At 37.3% G+C, this 13,229-nt stretch overlaps 1 long non-coding RNA gene across 1 annotated transcript in view; it reads right to left on the bottom strand.

The window, feature by feature from the left end:
• LOC143693909 (uncharacterized) overlaps positions 1-13,229 on the bottom strand; it is a 185,343-nt gene that overhangs the window by 20,516 nt on the left and 151,598 nt on the right. The window contains exons 7-8 of the long non-coding RNA XR_013181910.1: positions 8,816-8,997; positions 6,124-6,258 (exon numbers count right to left, since the gene is read on the bottom strand). This is a non-coding gene — a long non-coding RNA (uncharacterized LOC143693909). The remainder of the gene's footprint in view (positions 1-6,123; positions 6,259-8,815; positions 8,998-13,229) is intronic.

Raw genomic sequence — 13,229 nt, 5'->3', positions numbered from 1 at the left:
GCAGCCAGTTTGCTGCTCTCACTATCTGGTGTTTGGATTTTTACTCAATTTCCTATAGGTTTCCTTTAATCAATGTGACGTGGCTGGTTCCAGCATCATATGCTGTCCATCTGGATTTTATACTCCTTGCATTTTTCTGGCTGAAAAGAAACAGCCTTACTACCCAGCTCATTAGAAGCCAGTCCCCAAAAAAGTAATAGTTTGTTCCTGGATAAATAAATTGTTTCTCATGTGGGACTGGGATTTTATGCAGACAAAAAAAAAAAAAAAGGAGCAAAGCATAAACAGTCACCAGTTTCCATGTCATACCCAGCCAAAGATGCAGTCAAAATTATTTCTGTATTACAAAATCAGGATTTACTTTATTTTTGCTTGCTGTATTTTATAGTAAGCACAAATACTGGAATTCCTATTATTTTGGATGCACAAAGATGTTCATTATATCACTAGAGAAAAAATTGTGGTTTTTTCCACAGTCTTTCCATAGCAGTTCATGTGCTTTTCAACAGCAAAATTAATGTGAAAGGTCAGACAGTCAGAACAGAAGAAGATACCCTTTATCTTGTTGTGATCAGGCATTAATATAGAAAATACATATAATTTTTGCAAAGAAGATGATATTGAAGTGGATGATTTAGAATTGGACTCTAAACGTAAGGGGGTGTTAGAGGATCTATCATTGACTCCAAGAAAAGCCCAATCAGCCAAGCAGCCTCCACCTCATCCAAGCCACCACAGCCATTGCCAATCTTTTTAACAACTTATTTAACATTTGGTTATTAATGCAGCATATCCTGTCTTGGTTCTGCAAAGTTACTCATTGCTGGAATTCTAAATATTTGTGGAATTGCAGCTAAATCAAAGGAAAGGTTTAAGTAGCACTTTATTATGTATTATATACTTCAAAATACATGCACTACCCAGGGGATTTAGAAAGTATTTAAAAGAGGAGGTCTGTCTCTAATTAAACTGACTGACTGGTTTATGCCATACTGCTTCCCTTTTTATTTTACCTGTTACCAGGGGCTTAAAAATACCTGTCCTTGGCAGAAGGGAGGAACGTCACCATCTGCAACAAGATCACTGGGTCAGCAGTTTGGGTGGTGGACAGAGGTTCAAACCTGCACACAGATGGAATGATGTGTGTGAGCAATGTGAGTGAGGGGAAAGAAGGGGAAAGAACAGCCCTTCCACCTGCAAATCCCAGAGGATCCTAAACTGGTCACTGCCTGCCAGGCAATTTCACATCCCAGTCATTAGCTCTGCAGGAATTTCAGAGTTTCATGTGTTGGTCAGGCTGAGTGGGTCACTGGAGTTCAAAACAAAGAGGTCCAAGATTACTGTCCAAACAGCTGTGCTTCATATTTGAATTTTAGCCTTATGCACTGTGAAAAACCTCAGGCCCAGTGCTCCCTAAGGAAGTCTTGCATAAGTTTTGTTCTCTCTTGGTGGAGCATAGAGAAAGTAAAAGGTCCAGGCTTCAGCTGACCTTGTAATATTGAGAGTAGATGGTCCTCTTATATATCTGTGTATATTTAACTCCTGTGAACAGTAATGGGACAAACATCTGCAGAGTGAGGAGCAGCAACAACCCTAAAGAAAGCAAATTAGGAGAAGCCAAGAGCAATCAAACTCAGTTAGATTTTAGAATTTTGCCAACGCAATAGCTGTTCAAGAATTACTTTATAGGTTAAGCAAACCTCTCCATCCGCAGTGGGATTTCATCTTCCCAACAGAATGTAGCTATTTGCCAGCTTTTTGGTGCTTTGTCTTCAAAAGGCAAAGAGCTCCAAGAGCTGTTGCACAAAAAGGAAGCAGCTGCTTGCAGAGCTGAGACAGGATGGTAAAGGAGGCCTCTTGGGAATGCTGTGACAGGCACAGTGCTTACAGACTGCCAAGATGTGAGGAGGGAATGCTCTTCAGTTTTCTGATTGCTGCTTCCTAGTGGGAAAGTGGTTTTGGAAGAGTGGGAAATTCATATGAACTTGATTTGGTATTTCTGAGGACAGAAGGTCTTTATTGACAGCCTGGGTGGTGCTAACATCAATGTGCCCCCTTGCATTTCATTGCTGATGTACAGAGAATACCTCTTGGGAAGAGACAAGTTCACTCTTCTTGTTTTAAAAACCTTGGCTGTTCCTGAACTTTTGACTAGGATTTACTTTGCTTTTTTTTTTTTTTTTTTTTTTTTGAGATACTAAGATTCTGTCAGTAAAATTTAGACTCAGACCACTGAAGCCATTTTCACAAACTCTGAAGCCATTTTCACAAACTACCACTGGATAGAGCAGTGACCTGATCCTACTTTTCAGTTGCCCCCAGCCTCCCTTTGAGCTCATTGCTAAAATGTGGGGCTGAAGCCTTCAGCATCAGCTGAGATTCAGCCACAAGATGATTAATAGAGAGTGCACAGTCAATTCCCTCATGACTCTACAAAAACTGTAGGCAGACCTTCAGCAGCCCATCAATAATATTTTGAGCCATTCAGATTCCCCAAAGAGGCTGTCAGATCCGTGTGAGAAACACAGGGGTCAGAGTGGAATATGTGCATATCCGTATTGACTGAGTTACTCCTGTGAGTCCTGTGACCTGCAGGAGTCTATTCCATGCAGGACTTTCCAGGAAGGCAGGAGAAAGCTGTCTTCTGTTTCTCTGACAGAAAGGTGCTTGTAAAGAGGAAGATACCAACCCAATGAAAACCTACAGCAGTAAAAAACAAAGGGAATACTGGCTGTTTTTTAGAGACTGAATGGCTGGTCACATACGTCCAAAACTCTATGAAAGCTGCCCCATTTACATATGAGCTTAACACAGAAAAACAGCCCACCATAAAAGTGGAAACAGATCAAATGTGAGACCTCAATAAAACCAGTCAAGTGCCTGTTTTATCTCCAGTGGTATGGCAGAAAATATGAGCAGGTTTAATGGGTATGTATTGTCTCTCTGCAAAAATGGAGATCCTAACTACTGTTATATTTGAAAAAGACACTGCACATGCTTCTTGGTCATGTAAATTTCCCCAGTTTTATCAGGTTATCTTCTCCAGACCTTAGGTGGAAATGCTGATCAGAAGTAGTTCTGTTTCTGTATTTAGGTAGCCATAGGAAAGAAATCAAAGAGCAAGCACCAGAAGTGTGGCCTCCATATTTCAGGCAGGTGCTGGCTGGCACTGCTTGTGACACAGCCTCCCTCTGGTAGAAAAAATCTATAAAAGTAAATTATTTGATTGCAAAAAACCTTTGCGGAGATGATTTAAAACAAAGCAGTACCCAGCATCCAGGGTGCTGAAACTCCTCAAAGGAACAGCAGTTCAGTGGGTATAAATGGACACACACAGCCCTTGGTGCTGTTCCTAAAGGGTTTTAAAATTAATTTGTTTCTTTAAAAGAATATTATCTTCTGAGATACTACGACTTGGAAAAGCTGGAACTATTTCCAGCTTTGCCAAGCTCTGTAATAATGGAAAGATCAGTCGTTCCCTCTTCCTACTTATCTTCCCACTCTTCTTCCTGACATGCTGGCACTCTTCTGTTGAATTGCTTTGGTCATGCTTATGAAACAAATCTTAACAAGGTAATACTCATCATTTTTCAGCCATTTGGAATGATTCTTGCTATTTGGTTTCCCCACATAAACACTTTGTTAAGTGGAACTGATCATTTTAAGTCATGTTGAAGCTTGAGGCTCGTTGAATGCATGGCTGTGATGCTGTTAATTCCAACATTAGTAAATGTGTGTACATGTAGGGAAACAGAAGGGTCTTTATTTATCCACTGTCAATGAGAAAAGAATCTAACTCACCTGAATTTCTGTGAATTCTCATATTTAATTCATTCAATTACATGAACACAAAGCTTTTAAAAATTATTCACTCTCTTCTGGCTCTGGCACTCACCATCTGTTATTCCTCTAAAATTGGCTTTTGTATGCTGAATAAACCTTCTGTTTTCGTTATTCATATGCTATGTTATGAAAAATCTATAAACACAAGGCTTCTCACTAATTATTAAATTGCCACCATTTATTATATGGAAATATTTAATTTATTCCAACAACTTTTTTTCCCTATTAATTCAAGATAGTCTAATACCTTTGAACAGTATCTTCATGGACAGATAAGTAATAGATTAAACTTCCTTTTGGTAGAACAGGGAGAATAGCTTTAAATTATTTAAAGTGCTGGCATTTCAGAGAAATGGATTTTCCCATTATGAGCTTGCTCAATGTCTCAAACAGCATCACAAGCAATTTTGACCAGAACAACTACATGATTTAAATAATAAAACAAAACTCACACAGACTGCAATATCACAGCAGTTTCTGGAACACCCTTTCAAAGTCATTGATGCACCCTGAATTGTATCAATGATAAACAGGTATTTTAAAGGAATCCAAAACTTTACCCAGTGCAGAGAATCTGGTCAGTGTGGAGAAAAGACTGACCATGGAAAAACTGAATGCCTCTGCAGAGAAATAGATTGCTGTCTAGTTTCCTTCCATCTTTAGAAGCAAGACTTGTTTCCAAATGCAGCTGAACTGAGATTACAGACCTGCTTTTACTCTGTGTGATTAACAGAGGGGAAACTCACTCAGCATTGGAAAAATAATGATGGTGCTGTGATTCTGAAGCATATAAAAACTGGCCTGTGCAGAGCAGCAGTTTCAGAATGACCAGCAGCATGTGCATATGTCACTTTCCTTTTCTGTTTACCATATCTACATAAATATTCTCTAAGTGTTTATTTGTAAGACTTCAGCTGGCACTTCCTGCACACCCTAACATTTCATCAGCTTCAGGGAGTGCATTGTGGGATGCCAGCTCAGGCCTAAGGTCTTGAATCATGCATTGCATATTTCTTGCTCTCTGAATGAAAGCCTGCTAGCACACTTCCCGATCCAACACCAGGCCTCTGGTGAATATTTATGTTGGAAGCCAAAATCTAAAAAGACGAGGCTGCTTTGGAAATTCTGGTCTTAGTGACACAACAATTCATCACTTCTGTGCAGTTTTGGAGCTCTCATAACAAACATCACACAATGAGGTTTGAATCAAAGCAAGTAGCCAAAGTTAGTGGCGGTGTTTTCCTTCCTACAGTTTCTGCCAGTGTCAGAGAAGGATGTTTATTGCAAACTTTTACAAATTATATGTTAACATAAACCTAAGTTAAGTCCTTGTCTGGAACAAGCTCTTGTACTACTAGTATGAAGATGTCTAAAAATACAGCTGGGAAAAGGGTATGACTTGAAATAAATAGAGTCATTTCAAGGGTAATTTGGGTTGCTATGTCTTCAACACACAACTGAGAAATCTGTGATTGCTGAGCGGATTGGGTTTCTGGCTATTCTTTAATGTGTTTATATTTTCTGAAACAGCCCTTGGAAATAGTGTTTGGACTGCACTGAGGATTAAGTTTATTAGTGCTGCTTATTTCTTGGTAGGAGATGGATAGGCCATTATGATTCCATCATTTTATAACACTGACAAATCACATGCCCACAAAAGTGCCTCTAGTATCAGACAAACAGAAGACCAGTCCCACCCTCTGAAACAGCTTCCATATTTATTGTTGTTTTAAAGTCTTCCTGCAGCATCTTTTCTGACCTTTCAGTTAGCCTGAGGAAAACCATGGGCACATGGATACAAAACATGATATATCCCTGACAATTTCCATGCCCTGTCTGTCCTCACAGCTAAGACATTGAAGAAATTTTAAAAAATAAAACAAAGAAATTGACATTTATGGAAGGGAATAGGTTATAGAACTATGTCAAACAGAACACTGAAGGAGAATAAAGCCTGCCAGTAAATTTAACTCTTTCTAGAGTTTTATTGCTCATTGTAATTATTAATATCTTTAGTTAGAAGACCATTTGGATATCATTAAAATAAATGCAAACAATCTTGGCCTATCTTTAAGGATCTTTTTTAGACGCATTCTTTTTTTCACTCATCTCCCTAATGCATTGTTTTTATCACAGGGTATAACATTACATACATTAAACAGCTTAGCAATGTCCAATGTCCTGTTGAGGTGAAAATAAAATTGCACAGATTCATCACTACTCCGAAAATGACTCTCAAAACAAATGCTTGTGAAGTGTATCTTCACTTAGCAGACTTACCAGCCAGTGTCTTCTCAACAGCCAGTCTCTTAAGCTCATGCTGTGATCCTGAACCTTCTGGAACCCAAGGCATTCTCAGATGGAGCTTTGCCTTCACTTGGGTGCTTGGGTTGCAACATCTCTACGTTTTTATGGCTGTGGAGCAACAAGAGGGAGGAGAGAGTGACTCAAACTGAAATGAAGTCTGCCCCTGAAAAATTTAAAGCAGTAATTTAAATTAATCTATTTTGTCACTGAAACAGGCTACAAGCATTCACCAGGGAATGAGAGCACCTTCTCAAATTGCCACTCTAGATCCACTAATGGATATCCAACTGCATGTTCATCAAGGCTTTTCCAGTACTGGCTAATTACCTCTTCCAAAGCCAAGAACTTTGGCTGTTGGGTTCTTTTCATATCCCTTCTCTAAAAGTTCTAATTCATCTTAAATTAATTTCATCCTTAATGCAGCCAAATAACTAAATTACTTCCTTTCACAGACTTTGCCAAATGATCTTCCAAAGCACACAAATACTCTCTGAATTATAGATAAGGCCACTTAGCAAACAATACATTTCAGCACAATACAAGTGCATACCCAAAGGAACATTTTTGTTATTGAACACACCAGTTGTGATTAAAAAATTGTATCTTCATAGAATAGTTCTGAAGATAGTGACAAGTGAGAAAAACAAAATGTTGACAAAAGACAATATTTTTTCCCCCTGTTTACATGGAGAAAGGAATTTGAGTAGAGAATTTTTTGCCTCTTCCTCTGTAGAATAACACCAGGAAATCTGTGTGACAGGATCTTTGTGATCTTTTCCAGTTTGTTTCCTCCATAAATATTTCCTCCCATAGAAGGTAAGTGGGAAAAAGAACAAGTTGGAATAACTCCCTCCAAGCATCCTCTGAGCAGGAGTGCTACTTGTTTTGGGGGGTTGGGTTTCTTGGTTTTTTTACTTTTTAAGTTCAATGCATAAGTGAGAAGACCAAGCAGATTTACTGAGCAGTCTGTGCCCTCAGGGAAAAACAGATCTGCATGACCTACTCAGTGACTTCCAGGCTTTGTCAGTAGGGCTGAAAAGTCACGGTTCCATGATCATTGTCTTAAAAATATTACACTGGATGAAGTGAAGATTTACTTACAAAAATAAGACCTGTGACAGCAGAAGTATTTGATTTTGTTTTGCCCTATATAGTGAGACAGTTTACTGCATGGTACACAGGAAGAAATATTATACTTATAGGTCTCTGGCTGGATATTCTGTCTCCATATAAATGTGGCTGTGTTTGAATACTTATTGCACTGATTTACTGGATTGCTACACAAATCCTGGCAGGTTCTCAGTTACCAACACTTCTCAGGTCCACACTCAGGTGACTGCTTTGAATATAGACCTGAGATTTCCTTTAGCCAGTTTAGAGATGTTTAATTCACAGCAGAGAAACCTAAATAGAGTGAAATGCCTCACTCTCAGGGGTACAGCTGAAATCTTGCTGGTTTTCCCTGGAAGAGTTCAGCCTGCTGCTCTCCAGTGACATTACTCTGAGCTGATTTAGCTCTTCCCCTCCATCCATTAAGGAAGAGATGTGCCTAATCTTGGAGCAAAAACCCCTGCTAGCTGGCAGGGTGCCTGTAAGTGAGGGGTGGTGCTAGCCAGAAATGTGCTCTCTGCAGATTCAGCCCTGCACTACTTCCATATAGAGCTGATCTCCTCCAACATTAACTGATCAAATTGTAGTTAATTAAAATTGGCTTTCACTTAACATTCTTTAAGGTCATTTTAATTTAAGAGGATGCACGTACAAATAACAACCAGCCCTATTCAGGAAAGAGGTGGTTTCCACTGAAAACACAGTTAAATAACTATTATCCACACCTAACACATTTTCTTCTTTCTGTGCAGTAAATATTCTACATTTTTACTTACGTCCGTTTGCTCTGTCACTCTAGCAAAAGAATACTGTTATTATTTTGATATTCAATTGTACAATATATTATTTTAAGAGAACAAAAATGATTTGTTATATAGGATAAAATTCAAAATTTTATTTGGAAATTGCTGTATTTGAAGTGGCTTAAAGTCTAGAATATATTTTAGATATGCAAATGTTTTATGTTTGACATCAGAATTTCCAGCTGAAAGAAACATTGTTACTGTGTAAAGGTTCAGCACAGTCAGTGCCACACTTAAATTTCTCCAATGACTTGGAAAATTCTGTGCATCAGTATCACATCTGTACTTCTAATTGCCTTTCACACTTTAAAATTATTTTAACTTATTAATTGCTTGCATTTTTTTGGCACCTGAGCTGATCTCAAAATTCCTAGACTCTGATAATTTAATCAGGTGTATCCATCACAATCTTATCCTTTTAAATTGTGATGGATATTTAAACAAAAAAATGGCAAATGTGATGGCCATTTAAATGAAAAATATTAGTTTAACAGTGTCCTTTGGAGCCTATCTTTCTTTTAATAAAAGATTTTTTAAGGGTGCAAAGACTTTCAGTAGGGTCCCTTGAAATAGGCAGTAAAAGCCCAAGCTCTAAATATTCACCCCTTTTACTTCTCGTCATGAGACAAAATATGCCAGCATGATGCTGTGCTTATGTCTGACAAGCACTCTGATGGCAGAATCAGCTTCTGGAAGCCAAATACCTTCTTGAAATATTTCTTGGCTTGTTTGTCTGATCAGTAATTACATACCTGCTGATAACAGGAGGAAATGTTTTGCTGCGTCTGAAGATAGCTGAGGTCTCAAATTCTTACAGTTTCCATAATCATTTCCTTCCTGTGCTTGACTCCATTCCGTTCCAAACCAAGGTTTTTAGCAATGAAAGGACATGTCAGCTTCTGGAAAAATGCCACCTGACTGTGTATGGCATAATCTAATGAATGGAACAGAATGATGGGTATTTGGTCAGTCATTGAACCATTGATTATGCAATGCCAAATATGAGATTTTCAGCTCTTTTTAATTCCTCAGAAACAACCCAGCTAAAAAGCAGCCCAGCATAAAAACTTCTTCCCCGATTATGCTTCTAGTTTTTAAAAAATTATAGTAATTCAGACCATTTGGGTTTTCTCCACAACATTAAGACAGGATATAATATACAGTCTAATATTTAGTACAGATAACTCTGAGTATTTTATGTTCTTTTTCCTGATCTTTTCCTAGAATGTAATAAAAGTTTGGGGCCATTGCTTAGTGTGTAATTTAGACTCCTAAAAAAGTGCTTTGTTTTCCATAAATACCAACCCTCTGAAGGTTCTTCATGTACTCCTGGGCATCAGCTTTCTCTGTCAGCTCCTCTGTGTCTCTCTTTTCCAGGAATGTAACTTTTCAAGCATTTGTGTTTTCATATCTTCACTTTAATCTCCTGTGCTTTGGTTGTAAAAGTACAACAACATTGCCATTTTCACCAAACACTTTGGGAGTCACAGGCAAAGAAAATATGAGTGGAAAGGATGAATCCCCAGCTGGTGATCTTTTCTTTCTGCTTTCTGGCAAGAAATCCTTTTACTCAAGCTGAGCAAGTGGCTGCTTACCCAACAGGGTTCAGAGCAGGCTTCTTAAAAACACTACTATTTGCCAAATGTGTCAAAACCAATTTTATGTTCATATAATTTCCGCTTGAATTTTTTTTTTTCTAGATGGCCTACCAAAAAAATCCCCAAACTATCAAATAAAAAACCACAAACTATCCTCTTTTCTTCTGTTTTGAAGAAGAAAAAAAAAAAAAAAAAGAAAAAATCTGAGGGGCAGAGATTTCAGGGATTTTTTTCAGAATTGGAAAGAAGGCAAGCAGGTTGGCCCTTAAGAAGGCTGGTGTTAAGGGTGGGACTGCAGAAGCAGCCAGTACTGGCCTAATGTATTTGTGTGTGTAAAAAAAAAAAATATTTATTGAATTATGACCAAAATATCAAGGTCTTTTCTGAAAATCTCTGTTTTTTTAGTCATATGCCATTACTTTTTTTCAGACATGAGGGACCTGGTCCTCTTATCCACTCCAACACACTCCTCTTAAGGAGGCAGCAGACCCTCAGGTGAGTTTAACAGAGTGGTTTTCTGGCCACAAAATACAGGTGTTTATATAATATCCTTACATGAATCCTCAGCACAGTTAGGTTCCTGTATTTCTGGATATTGTTGATAAATAGGATGGACACATGTCCAACCTGCACACACCTTTGGGAGAGGTGGCACAGCTTTAAACTGTCAGATTCTTTGGTCAGAGGATAAAGTTGGTGTAAATATATAAACCTCTTTTCTCATCTGTGCTACATCACATTAACCAGCAGCAAAAAAGATGTAGCTTTTCATTTCTGAGCATCTGCCATGGATAGCACTGCAGTCTGCAGCTATGGGGTAAAACTGACTGGCTGGAATAGAGTCACTACAACAAAATAATGACTCACTCCCACTGTCTCCTCATCCCTCCTTCCTCTTCAAGCCATGCCTACAAATAACAAATTGGTGGAATTTCAGAGAAAAGAATAACACTTGCATTTCCAGAGCAGAGAGAGGAAAATCTTTAAAGTGTAGTAGAAAAAACTTGATGAATGTTGACCTCGGTGAACAATCTAGAAATTCAGCAAGGGATGTGACCTGCAGCTGCTGCCAAAATGTATCAAGAAAAGGTTTACAATCTGCTGAGGTGCATCTGTTATTCAAAAGACAGAATTTATGTAAATACTGAAATGGAATACTAAGCCAGGCATATATTAAAACTTAAGGACAGCTTGAAAGTTTAAAAGTTTCCATTCTGAACTTTGGAAACCATTCTTATGAAGATCTACCCCAGATGTCAGTTTATCTCAAGAGTATCCGTTATACTACAGAGTGTGAGCACAATTTCTGAACAAAATTATCAATTTGTTTTAGATAGTGTCATCCTTGGAGGAAAGAAAGAATTTAATTAAATCCTATACAACATTTCTATTCACAAGCTTGTCCAAGCAAAACAAGCCATAAATCAATTTGTGTTTATTTATTAACTCTAGCAATATGGGTGGTAAACACACATTAAAAAAAACCCAACAAACTTGCAACCAAAACATTATAGCTAGAGATGCATGAAATTTCTTGATGAATACAAAATTGACTGAAAAAATGAAATCTTGGACTTACTAAAACCCTTTGCAAACTCCAATCAGCTTCAGTGAGTAGCTTTGTTCCCAACATGGGTGAGCAAACTACTTTGCTTTGAAGTGTAAATAAGTAAATAAATAAAAGTTTTAATTTCTTAAACCAGCATTATTTGGTGAAAGAGAATTTCACTTTTTAAAAGGGGAGATCTCTTGAAGCCAAAATGGAAATGCAGTTCTCTTGAACACACTAGGACAAAACAAAGCATTTCACGTTTCCCTGAAGCAAAACATCCTTATCCCTGCTGCTCCAGCTCTGCTGTTCTCTCCAGGAGCACTCATAACATCAGCTATATCATTAAACAAATAGTGCAATTATTCAAAAACTTCCACACACAGATGTGTTTTCTCCTTTGCTTACAATTTTTGGCTCCTAAACACGTACGGATGTAGTCTTGACTCTTGCTGAACTTTGGAAAAGAAGCCCATTCCACGTAAAAATCCATTTAGTGTAAATCATCCTAGTGAATCTCCATGGATGCAATATGGAGATGTTTTACGATTGTTTTTTATGATTCAATTCATTATCATAAGCTGGAAAAAATGAAATTTCCACACCAGCTGGGTCAGTACTTTGAACATCTGGATGACAATAAACAGAAAATTAAATCACTAAGAACTTTTATCTAGGTAGAATATAAAGGCAGTCTATCTTGACCTGCAATAAATAGCACATTTTATTTCCCATTTTCCATTTTATTTCCTATTTGACAATCACTTTAGAAATTTCAGCTGCCAATGTTCCAGCAATTATTCATCACACCCTAATAAAAATGTGATTCTGGGAAGAATATGTGATAATAATATTTAATAATTTCATTTGGTTCTTGTTTTAAGTGCAGACAGGTCCCCATGTTAAGCACAGACCACTTGAAAAACTTCCATAATGCAGGCATCATTATATCACAATGCACTTTGGAAAACTGCCAGGCAGTGATGCATTTAGGACCACAAAATTAAAAATTCAATTAATTCAGAAAATGTGACTGCAGAATAAATCTTCTGTGTGTGACATTAGAGCAAAGAGACTTTAGATTCCAGTTGCTCACATCCAAAAGTCCATGCACATCTCTTTTGGTCTTATCTTTGGAGATAGGTGCAATTTGTTAATATACACATCTACAGAAAGCAATTAAAAGATGCAAAGAATCTTTTCAAATTGTGAATTAGAAGAGGGGAAGATGTTAATATTTAGTTGGGATAAAATTTTCAATGGTTTCCTAGGCAATTAAATCTCATTATGAAAATTGTAATTGTGAACAGGTGAAGTAAATTTAGAAAATATAGAAACTAGCTTGATTTTTATTTAAGACAAAGATGGAATCCTATTATTTTCTTCTGCAAGCATGATCTTCATCTGTGAAAATGACTCTTTCAAAGTCAAAGCCCTTTAGTTAGTGGTTTGTGCTGGAAGATGATTACATATCAACATAAGCATGGCCAAAATTTCAAGGTTCTATTTAAATAAAGTTTATAACCAAATAATTCTCAAAAAACATCTACATGTTAAGACTGGACTAGTCAAAGGATATTAATATTTTTCCATTAAAAACAGTCCTTGAACCCAACACTGTGCAACATATCAAACGATGTAGTTATGCTGGAGAGAACAGACTGATAAGAAAATAAGGAGTGATTAGATTTTTGATTGAGACAGAATATGGAATGATTATTATACTGCATTTGTGAAGTACAAGACAATGGAAATTAAAAAAAAAAAGAAAAGGAAAAAAAACCTATTCCTGCTACACTCAATCAAATATAAGACAAATAAAAATGCGTTGGAAAGCCTTCAGCTGCAGAAAAATAACCTATCTCCATGGGAATTACATGAATGTCCTATTTTTTATATTCTTAGATAAGACAAATTAGTTCTTAGGAGACAGAGGAAGGAAAAGCATTTAGATATTTATGACAGAGATAGAGTATAAAAGAGAGCTCAAGAGTACAAGAGCCAGGCAGGGTAAGACAC

The sequence above is a fragment of the Agelaius phoeniceus genome, chromosome 4 (genome assembly GCF_051311805.1).
Source record: "Agelaius phoeniceus isolate bAgePho1 chromosome 4, bAgePho1.hap1, whole genome shotgun sequence".
In the NCBI taxonomy this organism is placed as follows: domain Eukaryota; kingdom Metazoa; phylum Chordata; class Aves; order Passeriformes; family Icteridae; genus Agelaius; species Agelaius phoeniceus.
Note: the sequence above shows the minus strand (reverse complement) of the source record. Positions and strands in the feature narration are given on the sequence as shown.